Raw genomic sequence first — 15,668 nt, forward strand, 5'->3', positions numbered from 1 at the left:
TGCATGTTGTTGTGATCCCTTATTGCCTGATTTCCCTGTCAAACTAACAAGGAGCAGCCCTCAGCTCTACACCAACCCAGCAGAACCACAGCACGGGGTGGCTGGGCACTGCTGGAAGTCAGGACAAACTGGGTAAGAGTTCCTGGGTCTCATGGCATTCACATAGCTTGACAAGCCTGCTGGAGGCACTGAAAGCACAACAGCTCCAGCTGGGAGTTTTCAGAAACTCTACCTTTGAACAATTTGATGGATCCACACATCCTCAACAGAACATATCTTCCCTTTCTAGCAGGAAGGTGACATCATCATTGGGGTCCTACTTGTAGAATCCTAGAATCACCAAGGTGGGAAAAGACCTCCACAGTCATCGACTCCAGCCATCCACCCACTACCACCATTTCCCACTAAACCATGTTATCAGTGTCTGAGAAAGTGCCAGTGTTGAAATAGCATGCAGACAGAAGTTCCTGGTGTTACTAGTTAGCAGTGAAAGTCGACTCCTGAGGTGTCCAGCTTTCAGCTTGCAGCCAGGCCAGGTTTGTAATTCATCCTTATCATTGGTAATCATTTGAAATGTTTTGGTTTCTTCTTTTTGGAGTAGAATGCATTTTTTTCAGTAAGACCTATGGAAACCTTGTCCATGTAAAGAAAAAGGGAAAAATAAGATGAGAGTAGGTACAAGAGTAAAAAGAACCCTGTGGGGTGATGACCAGTGCAGCTAACCTCATCCCAGATGTTGGCCAAAAAGAGAGTTAACTGTGCTGTTCAACCAGAACATCCCTTTCTCCCGGTTTTTAAAACAGAAGATGTCTAGTATTTTTTATTTTACTGCTTTAAAAGGGAAGCCCTTTGTTTTGTTTTACAACCAGATTGACCTAACAGTGAACTGAAGGCTGATATGTTCAATACTCTAGGTAATTTTGGAAATGTAATCTAACAAATTTAATCACTACTCATCTGAAGCTCTTCCTTTCTTCTCTGCCTTCCTGATCCCTCCCACCTTGTCATCGGGATCGTTCTGAGTTTTTCTCTAAGAATATTTTCCTACTTCTTAAGGCTCAGATGAGAATCTATGTTTAAAGGCAAGCTACGTATTCATTGGGGATGAATAAAAGTGCAGATGGAGCTATCTGTTTTCAAGGATAACCACTAACTTTGATGAAGGGAAAGGTAATAAAAGCTTTTGAAGGTTCTTTGGGTTAACAAATTGAAATGTGATTCGTAAATCTGCCATCTATCGTCTTCAGTACCCAATCTCAAGTCTCACAGCAGGCGCTCAGACGATGAGAACAGTATAAGGCACATCCATCTTTGCAAGGGGTTCTTGGTACCCGATCGCTGTTGGAAGCTTCATCCACAGGATTTTTGTGTGTTTGTGGTATTAATGGACATCTTGTTGATTATTTGTATCTAAGAACCTTTTTCACCTGAGGAAGAGAACTCTAGGAAGAGGAAAACCCACTCAGAATCTCATGTAAATTCCTCACTTAAACTTGATCCCCTTATTTTCTAAGTCACATGCATAGCATGTTTATTCTATGAAAAATGTTCAGGCTTTGCTGTGAGTAACTTCAGGTTGAAATCTGGATCCCGATCAGGAAAGCTGTTCCATAGTAAAAGGGACCCGAGCATGTAGTTTTTTACCGTTGGAGCCATGTTAAGGATTGTCCCAGAACTATGGCAGTAAGGGGAAATCTTCCCATGCATTTGAAACATGATGTCATACTTATGATACATATTCTTACATCTAACAAAGAAAAAATGTAGTTACTGTTCATGAGGATGAGGAACTGAGAACGCCTTTATTCAAAGATGGAAACCTGTCCGAAGTCAAGTGCCTACAGTTGAGTTAGTTGAAAATATTTTGAGTTGAAAATTGAGTATTTTTCAGCCGGTGCTGCCTTCCATATTCTTCCCTATTCTTTCTTATATTTTCCTCTTGCTGTTGGTCACGGTACAATTTCTCTGACTAATCCCGTCATTCACCATTATGCCCTTGTTTGCTGGAAGGATGCCTGATGAGTCATGGAAGAGCATCTTCCTCCAACCCCTGCAGGAGCTTCACTTCCATATCCTCAGCTGTGAGCTATTGACACACTCGTGCTTGAACAGGGAACATTTTGAGGCTGTGACTGAATACCTGACTTATTCTTGGCTTTCAGTTTTTTGTCAGTGGAAGTCAGCTGTCTTGCATGACTTTTAAAGCAAAACAAAATAGACCTCTCCAGTTGTTCATTCAGAAACAAAGCAGAGTGGAGCAGTGCCGTATCGACATAGCGTGTGCATATCATCAGGGCTTCTTTGGTGGTGCAGAAAGAAACCGGGCTCTTCATTTACATCTGCAGACAGGGCGGAAATGCTCTTTGTGTGGCACTAACAGATGGAATCTAAATCTGCTGGTCTTTGGTGGTTTTAAGCAGAACTGCAGCTTCTTGGGGATGGTGCATCTTCTCAGGGGCTCAGAGGGAGAGCAGGCAGCTCCACATTGCAGAGCTCTGCTGTGTCTTGTAAGCAGTGCACCGGAGTAAAACACAGGAAGGGGCCCTGAAAACATCTGCATGACAGTTCAGGCACACTTGTAGCTCTCTGTCTTAAAGGTCAGCTGTGTCCTTTGGTGTTTCTTGCACTTGATTGCTGGGGACTGTGCAAGAACAGGAAAGACCCAAGTTGACTCAAACTGTCAAAATTATTTCCCTTGAGAAGGAAAGCATCTATATGGAGGACACTGCCTTGCAGCATGGAGGAGACCAAAGCCAGATACAGCATATGGAAATAAACACTTCTCTTGGATATGTCAGACCCAGCCATAAACAGAAATTCCCATTTCTCTTTAATTAAGCCTCTTCCTGCCCAGTCACTGGGAAGTAGATCCCACGGCAGCAAGTGGAAGGGAGAAAGTCGGTGCCTCTGCTGTTCATTTAGTACCTTCCTGTGGACCATCCTAAGACTGTTGATCATGTGCCCTGCTGTTGGAGCCACAGAGAGGCTCTGGCTCTTCCAGGCACCTCCTGAAATTCCCCACCCACATCTCACCCTGCGGCACAGGGCTCTGCCTGGGAGGGTGCGGGTTGGTGAGGGTCTGCCCAGCCCAGCTGCTACCCAGCAGCTGTCAAACGCTGTATGAAGAACCCCTCCACGTCTGCTTTTGGAGGAGAGCTGTGCTAGTGGACCGCAGCGTGCAAGGGCTACAATCTCTTGGTTAAAATACGTGCTGCAAGAAATGAGCAAAATCTAAAGTAAACTGTTTACACAGGTGATCATCTGCTGATTGCTGATACACGCAGGCAAAATGAATCACTGTTTGAAAATGGCCCCATTTTGCCCTTGCCTGCTTTCTTCTTATACAGTGGAATAACTGGCTCTTTAGCAGAGCAGAAGGCTCCACTACTTAGGTTTCCACTGTGCGTTTTCTCTCCCAAACAATGTTTGCTGCCCCTAGAGCCTAATTATCACCTAAGAGATGTTAACAGCCAGATCATTGAAACTTTCAAAAGGTTTTGATCAAATACAAGCAAGATGTAGTTTGTATTTTGCTGCCCTGTATTCCAGGAGCAGCTGGTCTCCTGAGGTACAGAAGTGTGGACTAAGTTAATGAATTTAAATATGCTTCTGTTAGATCTTTTAATCATGAATGTAATTGCATCTGGTAGTCTTTTTAATTTTTAAATATACAGTATGTGATTGGATTTCTTCCCTTTTTTTTTTTTCCTATTTTTTTCCAAATTTATTGCTGCTGTTCCTCCCTGCAGGGGATTCTCCAGTAGGAAGACCTTGTCTCCCTGGAGTGAGCACTGCAAATCTTTGCTGTACTGATTCTTTCAATACTCATTTTCAGTGTTAGCAACCCCCTTCCTTGTCCCTCTCAACGATTGCTCCTGCTCCTGCTTTGTTAGATCTGGCATAAGGCACACAAGCGTGTAGTAACAAGTACGCCATGCCCAAGCATGGAGTGGGAGGAATTTACCTTTGGTTTCTCTGTGCCTGCGCTACATGCCTTTCGTGCCAGCTCTGGCACTTGTCCCCAGGCTGACTGGAAGAACAGGATGCACAGCAAGCATCAGCCCGGCTTCCCAGAGAGAGGAACAGTGACAACTTGAACCCCAGCACCTGTGTCCCACAGTCGGCTGAGAGATGGAGCTTTTCTCTGCTTGAGCTAATTGATGATAAAAAACATCATCGGGCTAAATGGAGCGAACAAAGGAAGCATTGCTGGCAGTTCCTGTGATGCTAAACGTTTTCCAGATCTTTTTCTTATGTACACACCCATCTTTTTAAGATGAAAAAATGAAATACGCCAGGCTGAGATTCCACAGGGGATTCAAAGGAATGGATTGCAATGACCCTGCTACCCCCCACCCAGCTCCTGTTGGCAAAAGTACTCAGAGGAAAGATAAATTCTTATGTGAGGAGACATCAGGGGGCTGGATGGCTCTGGGCTGGAAGCATAGCCTCTTAAAACAAGATCCCAGTTCTCATCCTTCCCTGGTTGGCGGTGATGAGAGCCTCTCCCTGCTCAGCAGTCTGAAGGAGCAGGTCCCAGCGGGCAGAGTCTCAGCCCTGCATGGGTTAGGGATCTCAGTTGCCACATTCCTGTTCCAAAATTTACCAAACACGAGAAACTTTTTCTCTGTGATGAATTGTTTTGACAGAGAGACTAAGGACATGCCTGCATTCAAAATGGGATTATTTCAGTGGAGCTGTGCTGATAAACCCCTTCTGGAAGAGAACTCACGCTGGCAAGCGTTCCTCTGCCTCTGCAACTTAACCCATTTCCCTGGACAGAATAAGCTGGGCCCACAGCTGTGTAGATAGCCACCCACAGCTTCTTGCTGGCGTGGCTCTTTGGCTGACAGTGTTCTTCTGTTACTTACTTCTTCCAGCTACGGCTCTGCCAGCAGAACTTTGCTATGTAATGAATGAGGGCGAAATACCCCGTGTTCATTTTTTGGAAGTGAAGTTTCTTAGTCAAGCCTGAGGGAGAGACTTTAGCAGGAGGCTCAGCAGGTACGGAATGGTAATCTCTCCACACAAAACCCAGTGCCTCGTGGTTATGTGTGCAGCCTGACCTGCAGGCCGAGGGCACTTTGCATGCAGTGTTTCAGTAAGCAGTGAGTATGTACAACTGCACTGGAAATACAAACACCTGGGAGGAGGGCTGTGCGTGCAGCAACCTGCCTTGGGAGGATGCTCTCAGCCTGAGCTCATGCTTGCAGCACTGTGCCAAACCTGTGGCTCTGCTGGCTGGCACTGCTGCCCTGCAAGGGAGCGGGGGCACTCAGTTACTGCTCCCCCCCCACCAGCCAATGACATGAAACTTCACTTTTGTGGCCTTCAGATGTAATGCTTACAACAGATCCCATAAGAAGGGAAGACTAGTGTTGCCCTGGGGAGGCTCCGTGGATGCTGCCAGCATCACCCGCCATTCTGCAGCAGGCAGCTGCCATCTAGTGGGAGCAGGGCCGCTCCATCCAAACTTCACTTCCCCTTTGTGCTGGAGTGCTGGGTGCTCCCAGGCTGCAGGAGGTGCAGGAGGACTGCTCCTTCTCACTTGCAGGCAGTGCTTTGGGGAATTGTGTCATACACATCCAAGTGCATCGTTCCATCCATTTGCAGTGGAGCTGCAGGGGAGTTGGGAGCCTTCCAGACTACTTCCTATGGAAGGGTAGGCAATAATCTTGATCTGTGTTTAAACAAAAAAGAAAACCACGCAAGGACTTCTGAATCAAAAGCTGCTTTTCGAAGTCATGTTCAGCACATTGCTGCTCTTCTGCTAGCTAATTAGCAGAAGACTAACAAATGTACTGCAAGTTGCCACGGGGCACACAGCCTCACTGAGCACCATTGGAGGCTGGAGGAGCTGTGTTTGCCAGGCATGACATCCCTCCCTCCAGCAGGACATCCACAGTAGCTTAAGTTCTCTCTGATTTGCCAGCTCTTCGGCCTGTACTGATCTGAGGGATCACCCAGCAGAGAAAGCCTGTGGCTGCTGACATGTTGAAGGCTCCCACACCCCTGTGAGGAGCCAAGCCACGGGTCTGACTGTGTGATGCCTGCAGGTACAGGCAGGAGGAAGGCAGAGGCTCCTGTCACCGCATCCTTGGTCGCTGATGTACCTGGAGCTGGTCACTGTCACCTCAGGGTGCTGGCCTGGCCACATGATGGATGTGGAGCAGTGCTTTCCGGCACTGCCCAACTAATGGGTTTTGCAGTGTTTGTTGGCTTCCTCAGCATGGTGGTTCACTTAGGAGAGAAATTGTTGCTGTGACCTAGGCTGTAACTCTGACAGTTCCTTCTGGATGTTTGTGTGCCTGCTTTCAATGAACTCTGGCTGCTGAGCCTGCGGGAACCTGCTGGTGCTGTGTGGTGTAAAATATCTGCACCTTGCACTGTGCACGTTACAGATTTTCCACTTCTTTGGGAAGCAGCATTAACTGTTAATTGCAAGCCAAGCTCATACTGTGTTGTTTTCAGGCTTAAACAAAAGAAGTGGAAAGCAAGACTTAACCTACTGTTTTGAGTTCAGTAAGTTATGGGAAAAAAAGGTAACGATGACCATGAAGTCCCCAGTTGTGCTTTCAGAAGTGCTGGTGCTGCATAAGGAGCAGCAGCATCTCCCTGCAGCTGCAGGCCCTTCTGCACTGCCTTCAGGAGCAGTGAGAGCACTTCCCAAGCTCTGGCTCTGCAGCATGGCTGTCATGGGGCTGGCATGGCCCATGTGAGGTCAGCTGCTGTGTGCTGCGTGCCCATTCATGGGTGCTTTACATCTGGCTGCTAACAGTGCCTTGATTTCCTAGGAAATAGCGGATTTCAGACAGAAGCACAGGCATCTTGTTACTCCTGGAACACGGTGTGTGTGCATACACAGATTTGGTGCTTAATAATTGGATGTGGATGTATCCAGGTTGCCAGCGCGCCATTCAGCTTTAAAGGCAAGGCACTGTTATAGGAAAATGGGATGTTTTACTGTCTGAAGACAGATTTTTTTTTTCCCCAGCTAATCCTGGTGTCTGCAGCTGCTGTCTAGATATCACCTCTTAAAAGGCAGGGAATGAACTTCTGAACATCTGTAGCAGTGACATGAAGTGGCGTGGTTTATTGTGGAATTATGGATGATGATGGCTGGATTACTAAATTGTAAATCAATCAAAGGCACTCTGATGATATTTTAAACCATGGGAGAGACTCGTGCAGAAAGAGACAGTGATTTATTGCACCAGCCGGTAACACATCCATCCCCAGTCATTTTTATTTATCATTATTTTGAAAAGATTTCAATCCTTCATTAAAGTGAATAAAAATAAATAAATCTATAATGATGATAGAGTTTTGCTGCAGTGAAAATTGACACTTCTGCATTATGATTTCTGGTGCTAGGAATGCAGAGAATAAGGAACTTAAGATATACGAACTGCAAAATAAATTAGTTCAACAATTGCCTTTGTTTAAAGTAAGAGAAGAAAGCCTTTTCCTCTTTATTCTTAAGTCTATTCCTTTGCAGGATTCTTGCACTATTTGTAGTTTTAAACCATTGGTACCCGGGATTTTGAATGCTTAGCAAGTCATCCATTTCCAAGGCATTAGCAGCAGACAGGATTTATTTCAATCTGTGCAGTTGATTCTTTGATCCGGGGCTTGCTTAAGTGCATTCCAGTGCAATTAATTAGAAAAACAGCATTAGGCAGTGGCAACTCCTAGTGATCTTAAATGTAAAAGCAACTGATTAGTACCTCTGCTTTTCTGAGGATTATCTGTTTGTTGCTTGACAGCATCTGCTATTCCTGTGCAAAGGAGAGGCAGTTAATTGAGATGAGGGAGCTTTGGTATTGCTTATAAGCCACTAACGTGGCTATTCACAAGAAAAGCAGCAGTGTGAGGACCTCTCCCTGCATTGGGTTTATGAAGAAGCTGAGTAAATGGAATTAGGACCGGTCCCCTCCCCGCGCTGCTCAGGGCCCCATGTTGTGTAGCTGACATGGATGCAGTGGCTGTCTCCTTTGCCTGCAGCCCTCCACAGCCTACTGGGATCTCTGGAAATGAGTTCTTGCAGCTGCTTGCAGGAGTGGTTTCTGCTGCTCTTTGTGCCTTTCTTCTTTGGGACGCGTTGTTTCCTGACATGCTGTGGCCAGCTGAGAATTACCGTGTTTCCTTGGATGTCTAGGGCTTGCTAAGCTGGTTTCCAAATTCTGTGCAACTCCGTCCCTTTTCCCGAGCCTTCCCAACACGAGCCGTCGTTTATCAAGTTTGTTTGGGACGAGATGGAGCCCCAGGCACCTGATGGCTGCGGGTTGTTGCAGCTGTCCGACACACCGCATCCCTTCGGGCCAAGGCAGGCCATTGCCAAGGAATTCAGTTCTCATGTGCAGAAGTGATCAGTATCTGCTCCTCTGCTGTTGCTTCCTTAGTCTCCCTGTATGGTGTCTTTATAATTTAATTATCTTCAAGGAGGCAGACTTCCTATCTGTCAGGCTGTTAGCCTTTTCCTGAATCTTTCCTGAACCTTGCTGCCAGCAGAGCTGGTGTGATTCACAAGGGAAGCTGCCCTATGGTTCAAAAGAAAATGCAAATTCCAGCCTATCTGCTTTGTTTGCAGCTAATTCAGATAACATGCCTTTGCATTTTGCGTCAGTACTTCTGCTTTGTCCTTGCAGTATTTCATCTCGCTTCTGATTTTCTTTTTCCTGTGTGGCCGTATCCTGATCTGTCTTCTGCATCCTGAAGCGTGCAGAGATCAAGGCAGGAAGCTTTCTTCATTAGTTAATATACTCCCTTGTTTGTCTCCGTGTTGACACTCGGGTGAACCCCTGACACTCTCTTCTCCCAAGGCAAACACAGTGAGGAGCTGTGCGGATTTTCTTTCTATATCAACTCATTCCAGCCCCGAGGAGGACGACACCCAAGTTCAGCCTCCATGGTAGCCCAGCAGCCAGCACTGCCATTGCTAAGGGAACAGCACTGATCCCCTACAGCTAGAATGGGACCTCCAGTGTTCTCCACTGAAACAATCTACTGGTAGGGAGAACCATCTTATGCTATCTGTCTGGCTCAAATTTGTTTCCTACACAGAGATGGAAAGTGTAATGCCTCATTATGAGTCTCTCATTTCTCTTCTCCAGCTGTTGATTTGTTTCTTGCTTGATTTCAGTGTGTCTAACAGGAAGAGACTAAAAGAAGGAATGGGTACAGTATCCTTCTAACACATTACTTCATAGTAAATAGAGCTGTAATCTGTTACTAAAATCTGTATTTCGTGTACTGCAAAACCAATAAAAATGAAGCTCTCTGCAATAGACCCAGTCAGTGAATGGAAGGAAATTTTTCTTATGGAGAATAGCAGAGTTTTCTGGGTTTTTTTCCATCCTGAAATTTCCTACCTTGATGACAGTAGGGGTAATAATAAAAGCAAAAGAATGTGAAGAATAGGCATGGGCTTGCCATCCATATTTCTACATCTGTCCTCTGCCAGCACTGATGTCATTCCTCTGGCAGTGAAACTTTCCATTGCAGTCAGTCAGCGTTCAGATGTGCTATTGATTAGTCAGTTTACGAAGGTCACTTAGGAATCACAACAAACCTCCTGAAACTTGGGAAGGTAATAAATCAGTGGCATTTGATTTGTAACTTGCTGTCATTTTTGGTGCCTTGCTTCACTACAAGACAGCAGTCAACGCTTCCGAAGCGCTTGCTGTGAGGAAGGTTATGATGGCAAAAGAAAGCACTTGTTTATAGGCAGTGCAAGTAACATAAGCTTTTAATGGGTCCTGGAGGAGCAGGAGGCTCCACGGGGCTCAGGAATGCCTTCCTCTCCACCCCCGGCTGCTCCCCTCACCATGACCCCCATATTTTTTTCCTCAAGCCTTTGGCCAATTTTCATCACATATGTCATTTTGAAAAACGAACTGGCAGTTTGCTCCTAAGGTTCCTAAGAAGTGATGTATCTTTTTTTAGATTAACTTGTTTGCAAGAGACAATGTGACAGGAAAGTCTTGTGCTCACAGAACAGCTCAATTTCCTTGAAAAGCAGAGATGTTGTTAAAGCTCAGTCCGTACCTGTTCTGCACATTGTGTGTGAAATAGTCACAAGCACCAGGGTGGTAAGGCCATATTTGTTTCCTGGGTAAACACCTGGTAGCAATAGCTGTGTAACTAACCTATATGAATCATAGAATCACAGAATGGCCTGGGTTGAAAAGGACCACAATGCCCATCTCGTTCCAACCCCCTGTGTGAAGGGTCACCAACCAGCAGCCAGGCTGCCCAGAGCCACATCCAACCTGGCCTTGAATGCCTCCAGGATGGGGCATCCACAGCCTCCTTGGGCAACCTGTTCCAGTGCCTCACCACCCTCTGTGTGAAAAACTTCCTCCTAATTCCCAACCTAAACCTGCCCTGTCTCAGTTTAAAACCATTCCCCCTTGTCCTATCACTGTCCACCCTCACAAACAGCCGTTCCCCCTCCTGTTTATACGCTCCCTTCAAGTACTGGAAGGCCACAATGAGGTCTCCTTGGAGCCTTCTCTTCTCCAAGCTAAACAAACCCAGTTCCCTCAACTTTTCCTCATAGGAGAGCTGCTCCAGCCCTCTGATCACCTTATTACCCTCCTCTGAACCCACTCCAAGAGCTCCACGTCCTTCCCGTGCTGGGGGCCCCAGGCCTGGACGCAGTGCTGCAGATGGGGCCTCACAAGAGCTGAACAGAGGGGCTGGGTGTGGGACAGTGTGTTATGAATGCAGTGAGTATCAGAACTGCGCAACACGGAGAGCTGAGGCAGAAGAGTCAGCTTCTGTTACCTTTTCCACCACCTTTGCAGGAGAGATGTGCTGAGTCCTGCACACACAGGTACATACACACACGAACTTTGCACTCCCTGGCTGTAATGGAAGGCTGTGTCAGCCAGCATCACAAAGCCTCCCAACATTAGGAAGTAAACAGGAAAAAGGAGAGGTGTGGCTTTCCATCTGTGCCTAATCATAGGTAAATTACTTTTTAACTCGATGTTAAATCAAACTGGTATTTTTAAGTGTGCCTATAATGAGTACAGCACATTTAATTCCTGCAGGATGACAGAAGCATGTAATAGATTTTGGCTCTCCCACTCTTTCAATCAAAAAAAGTTGGTGTGCGTTCTGCAGCGTGGGATGGACCCGCCTGAGCTCTCAGCTGTTGTGCTGTAGGTTCCAGAGCTCAGGCTGACTTGTTTGTTTTGGGTATTCCTCTATTTTGCAGGACCTTAAGGGGCTGGAGAGTTGATTGTGTGTGAAATGCAGGAAGAGGTTAAATGAACACCAGATGAGAGGAAATAGACAGAGGAAAATTAGGGCTATTTGCTACCAAAGGAAGTAATCATTGTACATATATTAAATTCCAATCTCTAGCGAGGGTGTGCTGTGTTACACCAGAAATCTGACCATAGAACTGAGTAAGTTATTGTCGAGCTGCAATCATGGCTGGGAGTGCTTCTTTAGGAGATGCTGTCCGGAGGTGAGAGCTAACTAGTGTCCTTCTCCAGCTGTCTTAGTGAGGGGACAGCTGCAGGAGGACTGGCACGAATGATGTGCAGAGCGCCTGGCACGTGGCACAAAGGCATCTTGCAGAGATGCCTTCCACCCACCATAAATTGGACATTACTCCTTTTTTTAAAACAAAACAGAGTGTTTTTTGGTCCTGCAAGCTGGCAGACACCCTGTTCCATCCGCTTCATTGAGCAAAGACATCGAAAGATATATCTTTTTTTTGTTAAAGCATAGCCTGAGGGCACAGTGCTTTGACAGATTGGGGTTGTATGGTTGAAGCTGACCTATGCAGCTTCCTTCCCCTTCCCCCACTGGCATGGGAATGGAAGCACTATCATTATTTCGCTCTTTATCTGATGGAAGGCCGCCACAGGAAGGCCGTGTTAGGATTTTGCTCTTCCTTTGAGGGACAGCGGAAAGCTCAGAACCTGTAGGAATAAAAAAATGAGATGTTTTGGCTGCGTGGGAGGGAAGAATTTAATCACAGTAAGGAATTGGGAACTGCACAGTTCTTAGCAGATGTCAGAGACCAGCGGTGGGAAGGAAGAAGGGGGTATCACATAGGAGTGTTGGAGAGAATAGATGTAAATGGGCCTAGAGACAATAGTATCATACTTAGAATCTGTCACGATCAGAAGTATGCTGACTGGTTATAAGCAAAGGAATGTTGTGTTTTTTAGAGGAAGGAAGGTTTCATTTCCCCCTCATTTGCTGAGGAGCCTGCTGGCAAGAATTAGGGCAAAATACATGGGGGGCTTCAGCTGCTCCCTTGGATCTGCAAGAACACATTATTTTTTATGCACATCTATTCAGTGTCTGTGTTTGCAACGTGGCCCTTCAAAAAAACAGTGCTGGCAAAACTGAGGCTGCTTTGTGCTGTGCTGTGAGATGGGAATGAGAGGTCCAGGGTGGGAAATGTGTAGGGCGGCACCGCTCCTGACACTGTGTCATGAAAATAGCCTTCAGTTAACTATTGTCATCTGACCTCAATCCCTGCTGAAGCGGGGGCTTTGCATAATCACTGAAGAGAGGGTCCCTGCTCCAAAAGATGTTATGGTTTGAAGTGCCAAAATAGACAAAGGAAACATTGTCAGCCCTTCACACATGGGAAATGGAAGCATGGAGAGAGAGCTTTGTCTGGGGCGTACAGGGGAACTTTGACATAAGGGCTCCTTAAACTCAAGTTTCCTGAATGTATTTGTGTGCTGCAACCACAGGCTGCTTCTCCTCTCTAATAATGGATTTTTTTCTCTCTGAAACTTCAGTTCCATGACAGGTTTGTCTGTCAAAAACACGACTATATTTTGCTCTATTTAATAAATATTTTAGTGCTTCTTTCTTATGACAAAGTTGCACAGCTTGCATGCACAGCAGAGTTGCAGTGCTGAAGTTGCAAATGCAAAAGCTTTGGGTGGATTTTCACTTTGGGTACACCACGGAGAATAATGCAAGGAAAGGGAGAGATGTGACTTGAGCTTTTCTTTGCACTTGTGGCGATTACAGCCTCCTGAATAGAAAGGGAGCCTGCAAGAGTAGTGGTACTTTCCTGCCCAGCTTCACATGGGAAGAAGAAGGAGATATCTTACTAACTAGAAGGCCCATTTTCTTTCTCAAGGTTTTTAACTCCAGGAAGGCCAGTGAGACTTGGCATGGCACGACCAAGCTAGGGCTGTTGGGTTTTTTTATGAGGCAGCACTGAGTGGAACCACCTGGGTTATGAGAAGACTGCACTTCTGCACTGAACCTTTAGGAACACTCGAGTTAAGTAGCTGTCTGGGGCACCATGCTGAAAGGAAGGGCACCCCCAGCTCTGCGTATTTTATGAGCTTATTTTATCTCTGATGACAAAAGAGAACTTATTAGTTGTGCGGTTCCTCATAAATTTCAAGGCAGTGCTGTCAAGTGGCACTGCCTGTGTTCTCCACCATGCTGGCAGAAAGTTCTCTCGACTTTCTGGCTCACAGCATCGATAGCAGTGTTGCTCGTGGACGAGATCTAATTTTTCTCTGAACTTGAATGCAATCCCCAGGTTTCTGTTTGAGAATGGAAACCTAATTATCTTAAGGAACTTCTTGGGTGAATACTTCCTTGGTCGTTCATCTGAGAACAAAGCAGCTTGTCTATCTCTGTAGTTCCTGAGGCTCTGGTCTTCTAACAGATGTGCTCTTCACTTCCTTGAGAGCTGCATGATCCTGCACCTCTGAGACCAGTAACCTGAATGCAGCTTTGGGAGCACAACTCCCAGTGTGTCAGCAGTGCATCTCAACTTGGGCAGTTTAAACTATTCTTTTGCACTGTAGCCTTTGTTTTTTGGAGTCTTGTAAAAATTATTTTATACGCTTTTGGGACAGCTTCCCAAAGAACCTCAGGGTGCCTGATTCTGCTGCCTATACTCCAGCTGGCAAAGGTGCATCTTGTTTCTGTGTTAGACAGCAAAGTGCTTGAAGGAGGGGAGCTGGCTACGTGGCAGATCTGCAAAGGGGCACATCATATTCAGTATGTAAGCTGTTATACTGCATTTTCTGTTCTCTGAGATGGATATTAGAGAGATCACAGTGGCAACTCATCTACTGGTGCATCACATCAACTCAAATGATAGCTTTTATAGTACGGATGTGAAGAAAGAAGTACTTGCTCATTCATGTTTTTACACTCTGTGTCCTGCTGAAGCTGCCTCCATTTCAGTGGATCCTAAAAGCTTTGCAGGATGTTTGTTAAGCTACGTACTTACAGGCTCTTAAAGGGGAGGAGATGGCAAACTGGACTGAGGGTTGCAGCAGTGAGTTTAATGCCAGTTCTGCCAATGCCACCCGTTCGACTTCGTGTGAATCATTTAATATTTCCCTTCTCTAATTGTTCCCTTGTCTACCAATCCTTCTTTTTTTTTTCCTCTATCCATACATGTATAAGCTGCAGGTCTGGGCAGGAATTAGTTCCTCCCGTGCTTTTGGATGCCTCACACGTGGGTCCATGATCTGAGGTGAAACTTGATTGTTTGTGTAAGCCACACGATGATAATTGCCTTCAACCTGCTTCAGGAAAAGATGCAACCTTTGGATTGCACTGGTGTAAATAAAAAGCCCGCTATGGTTCATAATTTAAAAAATGCTGGTAGTGTTTAGCATCAGTGTCTGTCACTTGCACATCTGGCATTCATCACTGCTTCCATTTTCCTTCCACTGTCATATTTTATCCCCATCTGTTGAGCTTTCTTAGCGGTGTCTGTATAAATGTCTGCTTCACAGTCTGGGTAGCTGAATCCTTACAGGCTGCAGTGCAAATGAAGGAAAATGAGGTCAAATTAAGGGAAGAGTTTCTCTTATGCACTCTGTTCCCCATCCCCCCTCTCCCCATACCCAAACATTGCATTGCACAGCACTGCTAGACAGTGTGATACTCTGGCTATGAAGAGAGACAAAAAAGGTTCCAAAAATAGCAAGTTTTTTTAGCAGCCCTAGTTATGAAAGCAGAAAACAAGGGAGAAGCTGGAGCCCAAGGTGACACCCGTTGGCTGTTGTTGGAAAGACCAAGATGCACTGCTTTAGAGCAACTGTTCAGCAAATTAATAATAACTTGGGAAAACCAACATTCCTTAAAATCAGATTTCCCAGGCAATCAATGTATTTTCTTTAAATTAAATTATTCTTACTGCAGTAATTTAGGTTGCTTCTAGGAAGAATAATACTGAAGTTGTTAGGAAAATATGGGTGTGCTAATATTAGCCAAAGTTTATTTTTTAAAAAAATCTTGATTTTCTCATATGACTGTGCAGTGCCCTCATAGCAGCCACCACGTTCAGCTCTCTCGAGCCTTCCTGGCAGAGCAGTGAGCCACAGCAGCTTTACTAAGATGCATTCCTGATGGGAAAATGACTCTGCTGCCACCCCCAATGCAAAGCATTTCCAGTAGCCCATAGGTGTGCATTACCCTGCCAAAGCCAGCTGTTCCTGTGTGTGCCATGTCACACAGCCCCACACACCAGGAGCACATGTGGATTTAATTCCCTGCCAATTTCAGCAACTAGAGAAGGAATTTCCTTGTTCTAGAAACACTCTGGGACACTATGGTCCCAAGCCATTTAATGAAAAAAAACCAACCCATTTCCCTCTGTCTGGACAGGGCCATTGCAAACTGCCATCATTAGCAGTCCCATAACT

General features: G+C 45.7%; 1 protein-coding gene across 1 annotated transcript in view; it reads left to right on the top strand.

Annotated features, from left to right (window-relative positions):
* HS6ST1 (heparan sulfate 6-O-sulfotransferase 1) overlaps positions 1-15,668 on the top strand; it is a 171,484-nt gene that overhangs the window by 148,516 nt on the left and 7,300 nt on the right. The gene's annotated exons all lie outside the window — the stretch shown is intronic.

Source organism: Meleagris gallopavo, chromosome 11 (genome assembly GCF_905368555.1).
Source record: "Meleagris gallopavo chromosome 11, MGAL_WU_HG_1.1, whole genome shotgun sequence".
NCBI classification, from domain to species: domain Eukaryota; kingdom Metazoa; phylum Chordata; class Aves; order Galliformes; family Phasianidae; genus Meleagris; species Meleagris gallopavo.